Source organism: Tursiops truncatus, chromosome 14, assembly GCF_011762595.2.
Source record: "Tursiops truncatus isolate mTurTru1 chromosome 14, mTurTru1.mat.Y, whole genome shotgun sequence".
NCBI classification, from domain to species: Eukaryota; Metazoa; Chordata; class Mammalia; order Artiodactyla; family Delphinidae; genus Tursiops; species Tursiops truncatus.
In genome coordinates, this window is record NC_047047.1 from 13044806 (window position 1) to 13062316 (window position 17511).

At 35.9% G+C, this 17511-nt stretch overlaps 1 protein-coding gene and 1 pseudogene across 2 annotated transcripts in view; one reads left to right on the forward strand and one right to left on the reverse strand.

Moving 5' to 3' along the window:
- RNF103 (ring finger protein 103) overlaps positions 1 to 17511 on the forward strand; it is a 101504-nt gene that overhangs the window by 24547 nt on the left and 59446 nt on the right. The window lies entirely within an intron of this gene.
- Positions 14458 to 15055, reverse strand: LOC101325434 (high mobility group protein B1 pseudogene; annotated as a pseudogene).

Genomic DNA, 17511 nt, shown 5'->3' on the forward strand with positions numbered 1-17511 from the left:
CTGGGCTCAGAAGTAAAACATCTACAAACTTCTGAACTAAATTGTAATAATGGTGACAGGTTTTATTCACCCTTCTTGGGTAGCTTCTCACAGAGTTTTCCAACCTGTCTCTCACTTGCTCTCCAGTCATTTCTCAGTACAAAATACACAGGACACTGTTTGATAGTCAGCAGCCAAAAATTCTTATATATTTTCCACCAAACAGAAGATAATACTCAGCCCCTTAGGAAAATTCATCTTAATTTTACACTCCCGCATGGCCGTCTCAGGCAGGGAGTCCTTTAGGCATTTTTTATTTACTAACCTAAGTTACCAATTTAACAACTTTTTCCCTTGGCAAATTATAGTGTGTACGTGTGTGTGTGTGTGTGTGATTTCAGTGGTTTCTTCATATTACATTTAAAGTGACAGTATCCCTTTTGGGAGACAGAAAAATAGCTGGTTTCATCATACTCCATAACTAAATTATAGGGTTTTTTTTTTTTTTTTTTTTTTTTTTTTTTTTTGCGGTACACGGGCCTCTCACTGTTGTGGCCTCTCCCGTTGAGGAGCACAGGCTCCGGAGGCGCAGGCTCAGCGGCCATGGCTCACAGGCCCAGCCGCTCCACGGCACGTGGGATCTTCCCGGACCGGGGCACGAACCCGCATCCCCTGCATCGGCAGGCGGACTCTCAACCACTGCGCCACCAGGGAAGCCCAAGGGTTTTTTAAAATAAATTTATTTATTATATTTTTGGCTGCATTGGGTCTTTGTTGCTGCGCACGGGCTTTTCTATAGTTGCGAGCGGGGGCTACTCTTTGTTGCGGTGCGCGGTCTTCTCACTGTGGTGGCTTCTCTTGTTGCAGAGCACGGGCTCTAGGCACACGGGCTAAGTACTTGTGGCTCACAGGCTCTAGAGCGCAGGCTCAGTAGTTGTGGCGCACGGGCTGCATTGCTCTGCGGCATGTGGGATCTTCCCGGACCAGGGCTCGAACCTGTGTCCCCTGCATTGGCAGGCGGATTCTTAACCACTGTGCCACCAGGGAAGTCCCTATAGGTTTTTTAAAAATTTTCTCTTTCCTGCACCTCTCCCAACTTAGCGCAAGTGTTTAAGTAGTATAGTACGTAGTCCTAAATTAAAATTCTATTTAAAATTCAAAAATTAAAATATGTCAGGGTACTAACTGCTACAAAAAGTTCTAGACCTCCTCCCCTACCATTAATATTACCACAATATTATAAATTTCATTTGTTGGAAATGAAATTTTAAGTTTAAGACTAATAAATAATTAGCAATTTAACAAATTACATTTAATATTTGTTGATGAGAGTTTATGACAGTGAAGCTGCTTAATTTCTCAACATGTTGCCCTTATACACACACAAAAAGTGAAAAGTGCTCTCCATAAGAGACTCCATGTTGTCGCTGTGATCAGAGTCCTGGTTCTCTCTTTAGAATTAAGGGAGCATCTAAAATTCAAGATTCAATACTGTTGGAAAAGAAGTGATAAAGCCTTGATCCAACAACTTCCAAGAATGAAAATTCTGGAACAATTTCCTGGGCTGGTCGTCTTCTCCTGTTACCCAGTCTCTGGACCCAGAAGGAGTTGAGAGGAAATATGATAGAGTTGCTCTATTAGTTATCTCTTGCTACATAACAAATTATCCCCAAACTTAAGAGCTTAAAACAACAAACATTAATTGCCTCACTTAATTTCTGAGGTTCAGGAATCCAGGAGTGGCTTAGCTGGGTGGTTCTAGCTTAGGGTCTTAAAAATAGATGACTCATTTATATATACATGTGTATATATATGTATATGTATATTTATATATAAATGAGTCATCTATTTTTATAAATTTATATAATTTTATATATAAAATTGCAAAAAAGTGAGCACATTTTATTTTACATGAACATTACATTTAATTAGAATGTATCATGTGTTTCGTTATCATTTCAATTAACTTCTGATTTTTTTTTTTTTTTGCCTCTTTGATCAGGTCTTTATTCAAAATTAGCTGTCCAAAATGATTTGACCTTTACCGAATAAACAAATTTAAGTTTATACAGCAGCCTTCTTTTCCTCTGTGGTGGGTTTCTTTTCTGTGGGCTTCTTTTCAGCTGCTGGTTTCTTGGTTACAAGAAATGCTGTAAAAACTTTTTCAGACAGCACAGGTTTGCTCCTCTCAGAGAAATGCAGCAACATAGCAAATAATTAATAAATGGGAAAAAAGACTAATGAAAGCATCAGTGTCAAATCATGGGGCAGATTAAGCAGAGAGCCATTAAAGTGAAATTGACAGCCCATAGTAGAAAGAGAAAGATGATGAAGTACAAAGGGCATGGAACATGGAATCAAAAGTTTGGTGTTCCAGCCCAGTTTTTCCAGTTGTTTGGCCTTAGGTAGGACACTTACTTCTCTGTGACTTTGTTTCCTGAACTATAAATTGAGGAGATTAGAGGATCATGGTACCAGAAATCTCTTCTTAAAATGATGTAGGTCTGTGTGTCTAAGCTCTAATTGGCAAGACATAGACGTATACAAGACAATAAAGAAAAGGCAAACAAAATACACACTTAAGGAAATAACTGAAGAAAAAATTTCTGAATCAAACAAACAAACAACTTAAAGGTCAAGAAAGTTCAAGCTGCCTCCAAAGAATAATGATCAAAGAAAAACTCATTCCCACCATTCTCCCACCCCGAGTCAAGCATATTTGAAAGAATAATCGATCATAAATGAAGCAATAAATGAAAGTCTAATTATAATAAAAGATATGAACTCTGCATTTTCAAAAGATTATAATAAAGAAATTTAACAAAGATACAGTAGATTTGAACAATACAATGAATAAAATGTAACTGATTGAAAAAGTCTATAAAGGTACTTCCTTTCAGATGAAAAGATTCAAATGAATCTTTTATAGGAACTACGCGATAAGCATAAAGAGTATCAATTCTATAAATGACTTTATACAGTTTCAAGTAATTTTTTTAAGTAACCATAAGGGAAAATAGTAAAACATTATTTTTACAAAAGTTCTCTTCAAAGAGGAAATATAGGGGCTTCCCTGGTGGTGCAGTGGCTAAGAATCGGCCTGCCAATGCAGGGGACATGGGTTCGATCCCTGGTCCGGGAAAATCCCACATGCCATGGAGCAGCTAAGCCCGTGTGCCACAACTACCAAGCCTGCGCTCTAGAGCTTGCGAGCCACAACTGCTGAGCCCACATGCCTAGAACTTGTGCTCTGCAACAAGACAAGCCCCTGCAATGAGAAGCCCGTGCGCTGCAACAGAGTAGCCCCCGCTCGCCGCAACTAGAGAAAGCCTGCCCGCAGCAACGAAGATCCAATACAGCCAAAAATAAATAAATAAAACAAATAAATTTTTTTAAAAACTCATAAAAAAGAAGAAATACAGACTATAATAATGGAATTTTAAAATAGCTGTATTGAGGTATAGTTAACATACAATAAACTGCATGTATTTAATGTGTACAATTTGACAAGTTTTGAGATATGTATACACCCATGAAAACATCACCACAATCCACACAATGAGCACACCCATCACCCCAAAAATGTTCCTTGTGCCCCTCCGTAATCTCTCCTGCACTGCCCTGCCTCCTGCCCATCCACATGATCTACTTCCTGTCACTATAAATTACTTCACATTTTCTAGAGTTTTATATGGATGGAATTATACAGTATGTACTCTTTTTGCCTGGCCTCTTACTCAGCATAATTATTTTGAGATTCATCCATGTTATAACTTGTATGATCAATTCATTCATTTTTATTGCTCAGTAGTTTTCTGTTGTATGGATATACCACAATTTGTTTATCCATTCACCTTTGATGGACATTTGAGTTGTTTCCAGTTTGAGGCTATTACAAATAAAGCTGGTATGAATATTTGTGCACCAGTCATTGTATGGACATACACTTTAATTTCTCTTAGGTAAATGCCTAGGAATTGAATGACTAGGTTATATAGTAAGTGTATGCTTAAGTTTTAAGAAACTGACAAAGTGTTTTTCAAAGTGCTAGTCCCATATTTCATTCCTACCAGCAGAATGTAGGAGGTATAGCTCCTCCACATCCTTGCCAACACTTGGTATGGACAGTCTTTTAAATTAGACATTCTAATTGAGGCATAGCAATATCTCGTGATTTTAAATTTGCATTTCCCTAATGCTAATGATTTTTAAGCATCTTTTCATATGCTTATTTGCCATCTGTGTATCTTCTTTAGTGACGTATCTTCTTTTGCCCATTTTTTATCAGTTGTCAGGTTTTTAAAAGAATTCTAGTAATCTTGAGAGTATTTATATATCCTGGACACAAGTCCTTTATCAGATATGTAACTTACAAATGCTTCTCCAAGACTGTGCCTTGTCTTTTCACTCTCTTACCACTGTTTTCCAAAGTGCAGAAGTTCTTGATTTTGGCAAAATCAATTTTTTTTTCTTTTATGGATTGTGCTTTTGGTGTTGTTTCCATGAAATCTTTGCCTAACCCCAAATCACAAGAGTTTCTTCCATATATTCTTCTAGAAGATTTATAGTTTTAGGTTCTGCATTTAGTTCTATGAACTAGCATCAATTAATTTTTCTGCGTAGTGTGAGGTATGGATCAAAGTTCTTTTCTTTCTTTCTTTCTTTCTTTTTTTGGCATATGGTTATCCAATTGTTCCAGCAGAATTTGTTGAAAAGAAATGTAATTTCTTTGGATGTTTGTGAAAAATCAGTTGTCTATGTATGTGTGGGTCTATTTTGGGCCTCTATGTTCTTTCCATTCATCTGTTTGTCTATCTTTTTTTTAAAAGTATTTTAAAAATTTTATTTTATTTATTTTTGGCTGCATTGGGTCTTCATTGCTGCATGCGGGCTTTCTCTAGTTGCAGTGAGCAGGGGCTACTCTTCTTTGTGGTGCATGGGCTTCTCATTGCAGTGGCTTGTTGCAGAGCACAAGCTCTAGGCGCATGGGCTTCAGTAGGTGTGGCGCACGGGCTTCAGTAGTTGTGGTTCACGGGCTCTAGAGTGCAGGCTCAGTAGTTGTGTTGCATGGGCTTAATTGCTCCGCGGCAATGGGGGATCTTCCCAGACCAGGGCTCGAACCCGTGTCCCCTGCATTGGCAGGCGGATTCTTAACCACTGTGCCACCAGGGAAGCCCCTGTTTGTCTGTCTTGATACCAGTTCCATATTGTCTAGATTACTGTAGTTTTACAATGTCTTGAATTCAAGTAGTGGAAGTTCTTCAACTTCATTCTCCTTTCACAGAGTTGTTTGGCTTTCTAGGTACTTTGTATTTCCATATGAATTTTATAATCAGCTTATCAATGTTTACAGAAAAAGCCTATTGGGATTTTGGCTGAGATTGCATTTAATATATAAATCAATTTGGGGACCGTTGGCATCTTAACAATATTGAGTCTTCCAACCCATGAACAAGGTGTGTCTCTTCCTTTATTTAGATCTTTTTAAATCTTTCTCAGCAATATTTTGTAATTTTCAGAATACAGCTGTTATACATCTCTTTTTCAGGTTAATCACTAAGTATTTCATATTCTTTATGCAAATATAAGTGGTCTTTTAAAAGTTTTTTCAGTTTCCAATTGTTCTTTGACCATGTATGGAAATAGAATTGAATTTTGTATATTGACTTTATATCCTACAACCTTGCTAATAAACTCACTTCTAATCAATGATCACTTCTAATACCTCTTTTGCAAACTCCATTGGATTTCCTAAACGATCATGTCTGCAAATAACAATAGTTTTACTCTTTTCTTTTCAATCTGGATTCATTTTATTTCTTTTTCTTGCCTGATTTCATTGGCTGTACTTTCCAGTACCAAGTTGAATAACAGTGGTGAGAATGCACATCCTTGTCTGTTCCTGATCTTAGGGAGAAAGTATTCAGGCTTTCACCACTAAGTATGACAGCAGCTGTAGATTTTTTTTAGATGCCCTTTATCAGGTTGAAGAAATTCCCTCATGCTTTTGTAATTATTGATATAGTTAGGTTTAAGTCTATCATTCTGACACGTCTTTTCTAATTGCCCTGTATGTACCTTGTTCTCCTTTTCTTCATTTTCTTTGTATTGAGGATTTTTTGATTCCTTTTTATATCTTGAGTTGGGTCTTGGCTATTACTTTTTCTGTTGTTCAATGGTTGATTTAATGTCTATAGTATATTTCCCTTGATGCATCACAGTCTACCTTGAAGTGATATTATGCCACTTTATGTACAGTATACAAACCTTAAAATAGTATACTTCTACTTCTTAGCTCCTGGCTTTTATGCTACTGTTGTCATGTATTAGAGTTAATACGTGTATTAGAAACCCCACAATGCATTGTTCTTATGTTTTCTTAAACAGTTATCTTTTAAAGATATTTAAATAAGAAAAAAGGGCAAATATTTACCCATATAGTTACCATTTCCAGTGTTTTTCATTCCTTTACATAGATTTATATTTCCACCTGATACATTTTTCCTTCTGTTTGAAGGACTTCCTTTAACATTTATTTCAGTCTTGGTCTGCTGGTGATTAATCCTTTCATTTCCTATATATTTCAAAAAGTCTTTATATTGCCTGGGTTTTTTGTTTTCTGGGTTGTTTTTTTTTTTTTTGACTGTGTGGCATGTGGGATCTTAGTTCCCCAACCAGGGATTAAACCATTACGCCCTACATTGGAAGGTGAAATCTTAACCACTGGACCACCAGGGAAGTCCCTAGGCTGACAGATTTTTTTTTTCTTTTAGTATATTAAACACGCTACTCTCTGCCATCTAACTTGCATTGTTTCCAAAGAGAAATCTGATGCTTCTTTGTGTCTTTCTACATAACTTGTATCTTTTCTTTGGTTGCTTTTATCAGTTTTTTTTGTGAACTGATAATGATGTACCTTGGTGTAGTTTTTTTATATTTCTTGTGTTTGAGATTTGTCAAGCTACTTGAATCTTTGAATTTATAATTTTCATCAAATATGAAAAAAAAAGTTTGACCATTGCTTCTTCAAATATTTTGCAGATCCCCACCCTGTCTCCATTGAGGACTCCAATTACATTTATATTAGGCTACTTGAAGTTGCCCCAAAGATCACTGATTTTCTGTTCCTTTTTTCTTGAATTATTTTTTAAATCTATGCTTCAGTTTGGATAGTTTCTATTGCTATGCCTTGATGTTCACTAATCTTCTTTATGTCAATTTATAATCTGCCATTAATGACATCCAGTGTATTTATCACCTTAGATATTATAGTACTCATCTCTACATATTCAATTAGGTATTTTTTTAATATATTTTATGTTTCTACTTAAGTTTTTGAACATATGGAACACAGTTATAATAACTCTTTTTTTAACATCTTTATTGGAGTATAATTGCTTTACAATGGTATGTTTGTTTCTGCTTTATAACAAAGTGAATGAGCTATACATATATCCCCATATCTCCTATAATAACTCTTTTAATGTCATTGGCTGCTAATCTAACAGCTGTGTAAGTTCTAGTTTAGTTTTGTTTTATTGATTCAATCCTCATCAAGGGCCATATTTTCCTGCTTCTTTGTATGTCTAGTAATCCTTGACTGGATGCCAAACATTGTGAATTTTGCCTTGTTGGGAGGTGGCTATTTTTATTCCTGTGAATATTCTTGAACTTTGTTCTGAAATGCACTTAAGATAATTGGAAACACTTTGATCCTTTCAGGTCTTTCTTTTACAATTGTTAGGTGAGACCAGGGCCATGTTTAGTCAAAGGTTAGTTATTTTTTACTACTGAGGTAAGATCCTTTCGAGTACTCTACCCAACATGCCATAAATTATGAGACTATTCAGTTTGGCTAATGGGAACAGGTCCTATTCCCGGCCCTCTGTGAGTTTCTCTAATCCTTTTGGATGGTTAATTCCCAAGCCTTGAGTAATTTCCTTATACATATGCACTGATTAGCACTCTGCTCAATACTCAAGAGGGACATTCTAAAGATCTTCAGGGTTCTCTTTCTCTATCTCTCTGGTACTCTGTCCTGTAATGTATAGCCATCTTGGTCTCTCCAGACTCTCAGCTTCATTTCCTCCATTCAGGGAGTCCAGTGAATCCCCTTTCTATGCTCTAGACTGGAAACTCTCTAAAGGTAAAAAGCCGGGACAATTACAGGGCCTAACTCATTTTTTTCTTATCTCTCAGGAATCACCTTCTTTCATTGCCAGTGTGCAATATTGAAAATTATTGTTTCAAATATTTTGTCTGGTTCTGCTGTTGTTGCTTCAGGTGGGAGGGTAAATCCATTTCCCATTACTCCATGTTGGCCAAAAGCTCAAGTCCATTAGTCTTTTATAAGAACTATACAATAATCTTAAATAAGCTTAAATTCTACAGAGAATTATGTGTGTGTGTGTGTGTGTGTGTGTGTGTATATATATATATATATAAAATTTTATACGTATACCAAATTATGTGAGTAAATGACAAAAATTTGTTAAAAGTGAATATTCTCTTCAGAAAGTCCAGAAATAATAATGGCATATTTTTAAACAATGGAAATCCTAGATAAAACATTTTAAAATCACTGGAATAGAGCCAAAAACAATATGTTTCCTTCAGATGCTTACACTGACAAAAAGAGAGAAAAGAGAAACCCAATTAGTCAAATTATATTTTAGAAAAATAGAAAAGGAAACTAGGAAAGGTATAGTAATAAATTTAAAAGTAGAAATATGGTATTGGAAAATGATAACTTAGTATGAAAGATAAATAAAACTTAAAATTAGCTCTTTGAAGAATAAAATACAGGTAAACTATCAGCCCAACTAATTTTTTTAGAGCACAGAAAGTACACAAATTAAGAATGCCCAAAATGAGGATGAAGATATTGCAACCAATAAATACACGTATAGGGAAATGATGTAAGCCAAAATGCAGTAGTCTCCCCTTAATTTCTGTTTTGCTTTCCCCAGTTTTCAGTGACCAGCAATCAACCACAGTTTGAAAATACCTACAATACAATAAGATATTTCGAGAGAGAGAGAGACCATATTCATATAACTTTTATGACAGTGTATTGTTCTATTATATTAGTAATATTGTTGTTAATCTCTGAGGTTGCCCAATTTATAAGTTAAACTTTATCACATGTATGGATAGGAAAGAATGTAGTATACATAGGGTTTGGTACTATCCGAGATTTCAGGCATCCACTGGGGTTCTTGGAATGTATCCCCCTTGGATAAGGGGGGACTACTGTATTACTTACTAGTTATCATTGGGAGCTGGGGTTACATATAACTTTTATTTATCTCTTTCTCTGTTGTGTGTATGTGTGTGTTTTACATTTTCTGCAAAGAACATATGATACTTTGTAATAAAAAAGGTATTTGGAAAAAAAGTTTATGCAACAAGATTTAGAAAACTTAAAGGAAGTAAGAAGGAAAGAAAGAAAAACATTTATCCAGTTGATTCACAGAAGGAAAAATTGGAGTGGCCAAGAAAAGATTAAAGAGATGTTCACCCTTACTAGTAATCAGAGAAGCACAAAATAAAACAATGTGAGAACATTCCACATCTTTGAGTTTGCATAAGTTAGTAAGTCTGATAATGCCACATGCTGGCAAGGATGTAAGACCCAGGAGCTCTTATATTCTGCTAGCAATAGTGTAAACTTATAATGTTGCACTTTGGTTCTCTGGGAAACAGGCTCTGAGACAGAGATCTGTGTACGGAAGATATTGGAGAGTGTGCTTGGGAGCAATACCTGTAAGGAGGGAGAGAAGTAACATTCAGCAAAAAGAGAAGTTGAGCACTCCTTACTCCTCTTCCCCAAGACCCTGGCAACCATGAATAGGCTTTCTATCTTTATGAATTTTATTTCATATGAATGTAATCATATGACATATGTCCTTTTGTGAATGGCTTCTTTTACTCAGCATGTTTTGAACAACTCTGTGCCCACAAATCTGATAACTTGAATGAAATGGACCAATTTCTTGAAATACACAATCTACCAAAACTCACAGAAGGAGGAATAGGCAATATGAGTAGGCCTAAATCTATTTAAAAAATTCAATCAATAATTAATGAACTTTCAAAACAGAATGCACCAGGTCTAGATTGTTTCCCTGGTGAATTTTACCAAATATCTAAGGAAGAAATTATACCAATTCTCTATAATCTCTTCCAGAAAATAGAAATAGAGGGAATACTTCCTAACTCATTCTGTGAGGCCAGCATTACCCTAACCAATTACCCAAACCAGAGAAATATATTACAAGAAGGAAAAAAAAAAAAAACTACACGGTGATATCTCTCATGAATAATGGTGCAAAAATTCTCAATAAAATGTTAACAAATAGAATCCAAAACTGTATTTTTAAAATGTATACACTATGGCCAAGTGGGATTTATTACTCCAGGTTTGCGGAGCTTGCTCAATATTTGAAAATCAGTCAATATAATCTACCACATCAGCACACTAAAGAAGAAACATCATATGATGAAATGCGGAAAGAACACTCAACAAAATCCAACACCCATTTATAATAAAAACTCAGCAAACTAGGAATAGAGAGGAACTTCCTAAGCTTGATGAAGAATATGTATAATAAACCTGTAGCTAACATCATACTTACTGGTGGAAAGCTAGACTCTCCCTCTAAGATCAGGAACTAAGCAACGATGTCTCCTCTCACCACTCCTATTCAAATTGTACTAAAAGTCCTTGTTAAAGCAATAAGGCAAGAAGAGTAAAGAAAAAGCATACAGGCCAAGAAGGAAGAAATAAAACTTTGTTCGTGCAGATGACATGACTATCTACGCAGAAAATCTCAAAGAATTGACACGGTAGCAACAACAACAACAAAATCCCAAATCCCTGGAATTAATAAGAGATTATAGCAAAGTTGCCAAACATAAGGTTAACATACAAAAGTCAGTTGCTTTGCACAGCAAAGGAAACCATTAACAAAACAAAACAAAAAATCACCTATAGATAGGTATTGCAAACGATGTGACTGACAAAGGGTTAATATCCAAAGGGTTAATATCCAAAATATACAAACAGCTCATACAACTCAATATTGCAAAAACAAACAACTTAATTAAAAAATGGGCAGAAGACCTAAATAGGCATTTCTCCAAAGAAAACATACAGATGGCCAAAAAGCACTTGAAAATGTGCTTTCAATATCGCTAATTATTTAAGAAATGAAAATCAAAAGCACAATGTGGTATCACCTCACACTGGTCAGAATGGCTTTCATCAAAAAGTGTATAAATAATAAATGCTGGAGAGGGTGTGGAGTAAAGGGAGCCCTCCTACATTGTTAGTGGGAATGTAAATTGGTGCAGCCACTATGGAAAACAGTATGGAAGTTCCTTAAAAAACCAAAACTAGAGTTACCGTATGATCCAGCAATCCCACTCCTGAGTATATTTCCAGAAAAACATAAAACAAAAACTGTAATTCAAAAAGATACTTGCACCCCAATGTTCATAGCAGCACTATTTACAATAGCCAAGACATGGAAGCACCCTAAATGTCAATCAACAGATGAATGGATAAAGAAGATGTGGTATGTATATGTGTGTATATATATATTTATATATATACACACATGTACATACATATATATTTATATACATATGTGTGTGTATATATATGTGTGTGTATATATATATATATACACATATACAATGGAATATTACTCAGCCATAAAAAGAATGAAATATTGCCATTTGCAGCAACATAGATGGACCTAGAGAATATTATATTTAGTGAAGTAAGTCAGACAAAGAAAGATAAATACTATATGATATTACTTATATGCTGAATCTAAAAAATGATACAAATGAATCTATATGCAAAACAGAAACAGACTCAGAGACATAGAAAACAAACTTATGGTTACCAAAATGGAGAGGAAGGGAGGGAGGGACAAATTAGGAGTATGGAATTAACATACAAACTACTATACATAAAACAGATAAGCAATAAGGATTCACTGTATAACACAGGGAATTATATTCAATATCTTGTAATAACCTGTGATGGAATAGAATCTGAAAAAATATATGTAACTGAATCACTTTGCTGTACACCTGAAACTAACACAATATTGTAAATCAGCTACACTTCCAAAAAACAGTCAATTGCTTTGGTATGTGCCAGCAATAACCAATTGGAATTTTAAAATTTAAAAATTACACCATTGGGCTTCCCTGGTGGCGCAGTGACTGAGAGTCTGCCTGCCGATGCAGGGGACACGGGTTCGTGCCCCGGTCCGGGAGGATCCCACATGCCGCGGAGCGGCTGGGCCCGTGAGCCATGGCCGCTGAGCCTGCGCGTCCGGAGCCTGTGCTCCGCAACAGGAGAGGCCACAACAGTGAGAGGCCCGCGTACCGCAAAAAAAAAAAAAAATACACCATTTACATTAGCACCCTCCCCCCTCAGAAGGACATACTTAGGTATAAATCTAACAGAATATGAACAGAGCTATTTAAAGAAAACTACAAAACTCTTATAAAAGAATTGTGGAAAGGAGATCAATATTATTAAGATGTCAGTTTTTCATACTTGAGATCAATGCAATCACAATCAAAATCCCAAGTTATTTTATGGATGTTGACAGACAGATTCTAATGTTTAGAGAGACAAAAGACTCAGAATAGCCAACACAATATTGAAAAGAAGAACAGGGAGTTCCCTGGTGGTCCAGTGGTTAGGATTTGGCACTTTCACTGCAGAGGCCTGGGTTCAACCCCTGGTTGGGGAACTAAGATCCTGCAAGCTGCATGTGGCCAAAAAAAAAAAGAACAAAGTTGGAAAACTGACACTACAAAACTTTAAGACTTATGGTAAAGCTACAGTAATCAAGACAGTATGATATTTGGCAGAAGAAGAGATAAATAGGTCAATGTAAAGAAATAGAGAGCCCAGAAATAGAATCACACAATATAGTCAACTGATCTTTGACAAAGGAGCAAAGACAATTCAATGGAAAAAGGATAGTCTTTTCAACAAATAATGCTGGAACAACTGGACATCCACATGGAAAAAAAAGAATCTGGGCATATACCTTACGTCTTTCACAAAAATTAACTCAAAAAGGATCCTAAGTCTAAAGGTAAAATGCAAACTATAAAACTTCTAGAAGATAACAGAAGAAAAAATCAGCACAATCCATGAAAGAAAAAACTGTGAAGTTGAACTTCAAAAAAATTAAAAACTTCTGGTCAGGGAAAGACACTAAGTGAATGAAAAGACAAGTCAAAAAGACTAGGGGAAAATATTTGCAAGACACATACTTGATAAATGACATGTATCCAAAATATACAAAGAACTCTTAAAACTCAACAATAAGAAGACAACCCAATTGTAAAATGGGCAAAAGATCGAGCAGAGGGCTTCCCTGGTGGCACAGTGGTTGGGAATCCGCCTGCCAACGTGGGAGACACGGGTTCGAGCCCTGGTCTGGGAGGATCCCACAGGCCGCGGAGCGGCTGGGCCCCCGTGCTGCAGCTGCTGAGCCTGCGCTCTGGAGCCCGCGAACCACAACTACTAAGCCCACGTGCCGCAACTGCTGGGGCCTGCACGCCTGGAGCCCGTGCTCTGCAACAAGAGAGACCACTGCTGTGAGAGGCCTGTGCACTGCGGCGAAGGGTGGCCCCCGCTCGGTGCAACTGGGGGGGCCTGTGTGCAGCAGTGGGGACCCAACACAGCCAAAAAATATAATAAAAAATTTAAAAAAAGATCGAGCAGACACATCACCAAAAAGACATACAGATATCAAATAAGCATATGAAAATATGCTCACCATTATATGTCATAAGGAAATTGCAAATTAAAACCAATGAGATGCCACTACACACCGATTAGATTGGCTAAAATCAAAACATTGACAACACCAAATGCTGACGAAGTTGTAGAACAACAGGAACACATTGGGGGTGGGAGTACAAAATGGTACAGTCACTTTGTAGAGTTTTTGTTTTGCTTTGGTTTTGTTTGCTTTTTCCTAGTAAAAAAATGTATTTACTTAGAAGCATTCAGAATGTCAACAAAAGAGCTGCAACTTTTTTTCTTTCTTTTGCAATCACCGAGTGGTATTCAGTTAACAGAACAATTATTTCATATAAGCTGCATCAGAGACAACTGAAGATGAAAAACTACCATCCCCATATATAACTAATTTGTGCTGTGCACCAACAAGAACCTGCTCTAAATTTCCTTGCCAATTTACAACCCCCATACCGTACCAGGCAAGGTGAGTGGCTGTGGAAAGTACCACCAGGACACAGCTATCTAAATACACATTCAGTAGTGTGTTAACTGTACAAAAAAAGGCACTGTACAGTTCAAAAACAAATCATACACAGCCTTACCTTTCAATTTTTTTCTTTAAAAGGGGTGAGTTTTGTACAGGGGGGTTAAATACTTCATGGACAAGAAAAAAAAACTGCACTAGAACCAACTTATTCATCATCTTCTTCTTCCTCTTCATCCTCATCTTCCTCTTCTTCCTTCTTTTTCTTTCTTTTTTCAGCCTTGACAATTCCCTTTGTTGCTGCATCAGGCTTCCCTTTAGCTCCTTATGCAGCAATATACTTTCTGTACTCTTCCTTCAGCTTAGGAAACTTCTCATAAAGCTGCTTTTCATCTGCAGCAGTGTTACTCCACATCTCTCCCAGTTTTTTTGCAACATCACCAATGGATAGGCCAGGATGTTCTCCTTTGATTTTTGGACAATACTCAGGACAAAACAAGAAAAAGGCTGAAGGAGACCTCTTAGGTGCATTGGGATCCTTGAACTTCTTTTGTGTTTCCCTTTAGGAGGGATAGAAGTTTTCATTTTTCTTTCATAACAGGCCTTGTCTGCCTTTACCATGTCATTGAATTTTCCTTTCTCTTTAGCAGACATGGTCTTCCACCTCTCTGAGCACTTGTTAGAAAACTCTGAGAAGTTAACTAAAACATCTGAGTGCTTCTTCTTGTGCCCCTCCTAGCAAGTTTTCCAAAGAATGCATATGATGACATTTGGCCTCTCGGCTTCTTAGGATCTCCTTTGCCCATGTTTAAGTATTTTTCCTCAGTGAGGCACAGAGTTGCCCAGTTCCTGTCCGGCTCTCACTTGCCCAGGCGCTGTCTCTATGGAGCTCAATGACTGTATAGCCACTCTGGAAGACAGTTCAGCAGTTTCTTACAAAACAAAACATACTCTTACCATACAATCCAGCAGTTGCACTCCTTGATATTTACCTAATGAGTTAAAAACAAATTCACATCAAAACTTGTGCACGTGTTTATAGCAAGCTTATTGATACCTGCAAACACTTGGAAGTAACCCAGATGTCCTTCAGTAGGTATATATATAAACAAACTGTGGTATATTTATACAATAGAGTATTTTTCATCATAAAAAGTAATGAGCTATGAAGCCATGAAAAGACATGGAGTAACCTTAAATGCGTATTTCTAAGTGGAAGAAGCCAGTCTGAAAAGCCTGCATACTGTATGATCCCAACTATACAACATTCTAGAAAAGGAAGAATAGAGACAGTAAAAAATCAGGATTCTCGGGAAAAGAGGGAAGGACGAACAGGAGGAGCACAGAGAATCGTCAGGACGGTGAAACTACTCTGTATGATACTGTAATGGATACATTTCATTATACATTTTTCAAAACACATAGAATCATACAACACAAAGAATGAACCCTAATGTAAACTATGTCCTTAGTTAATAATAATGTATCAATATTCATGTATCAATTGTTAACAAATGCATCACACTAATGCAAGATGTTAGTAATAAAACTGGGGAGGAGGGGGTTGGATAAAGAAGATATATGTTTCTCTAAACCTAAAACTGTTCTAAAAATAAAGTCTATCAATTATTTTTTTATAACTCTATCTCTATAGTTAATTTAAAAAAGGTAAAAACTTTTCAACAGGATTTTCTAACCTATTTAAAAGTTTCTAAAGCACTCTAGTGGGTTTTGAACACATTTATTTAAAATGTAAATGTAGCATATTCCGATTAGCTTGCAGGAACAATTGATTGTCATTAGGGAAGATGAAAATTGACTAGCCAAATGTCAACATAGATTTTTCCATAATTGTTGGATGAGATTGAAATATAAATCACTTGGAATTGATTATTTTTGTGAGGTGTCTTTTAGAGCTATTTTAGATATTAAAACAAAACTTTAAATCCCTACAAACAAAATGTCAAATCCAGATTTTAGCTAACATTTATTGTTACTGTGTACTAGACACAGCTCTGAGCACTTTACATGTATTAATGATGTATAGTATTCCAATAAAAATCCAACAGGTAGGTACCACTATTCATCCTATCATCCTGTTTTACAGATGAAGAAACAAGAAAGAGAGAAAGAGAAAGAGAAAGAGAGAGAGAGAGAGAGAGAGAGAAGGAAAAAAGAAACAGAAAGAAAGAAAGAAAGAAAGAAAGAAAGAAAGAAAGAAAGAAAGAAAGAAAGAAAGAAAGAAAAGAAAGAAAGAAAGAAAGAGAAAGGAAGGAAGGAAGGAAGGAAGAAAGAAAGAAAGGAAGGAAGAAAAAGGGGAGGGAGGGAAGGAAGGAAGGGAAAAAGAAAAAGGGAAAAACGGTTAGGTAACATCATCAAGGTCATACAGACTTTAAGTGGACTAGCTGAGATTTGAACCCCAACAGTCTGTCTCTAAAACTTATATAAATTATTTAAAATATAAATAGATTAAGTATTCCAATTAAAAGGCAGAGGCTATCAGATTGGATTTAAAAATCAAGATCTAATTAAATGCTGTTTACAACATACGTACTTCACATGTAAATACACACATAGGTTGAAAGTAAAAGGATGGATAAAATACACCATGCAAACATTAATCATAATAAATCTGAAATGGCAATGTTAGTATCAGACAAAATAGACACAAAACAAAGAGTATGAATAGAAAATTAAAAGGGACATTTTCATGATAAAAGGATCAATTCATCAATAAGACATGAACATTATAATATGTACTCACCTAATAAAAAAGTTTCAAAATACACTAAGCAAAAACTGCAGAACTAAATGAAGACATAGACAAATCCACAATCATGTTTGAAGAGTTTAATATCTTTCAGTAGTTGATAGAACAAGCAGGCAAAAAGTCAGTAAAGACACAAGAGTTCAACAATACTGTTAAGTGACTTGATCTAATTGACATTAGTAAAACATTACCTAGCGAAACATAGGATGCACACTCTTTTCGTGTGGCAATCATCATAAAGAAAATCTTGCACATGTTCATTTTTTGTAATAATGAAACACTTGAAACAAAACTAGAGAATTCATAAATAGTAGCATTTTATACAAAGAAAAATCATACAGCAGCTAAATAATCAGAGCTAATTTCATTCATATGGATCAAGATGGATAGATCTAAAACATCTAATAATGAGTAAAAGAAGCAAGTTGCAGAATGATAAGTACAGTATGATAACAATTTATTAAAAGCCTTAAAACATACAAAACAATGTTG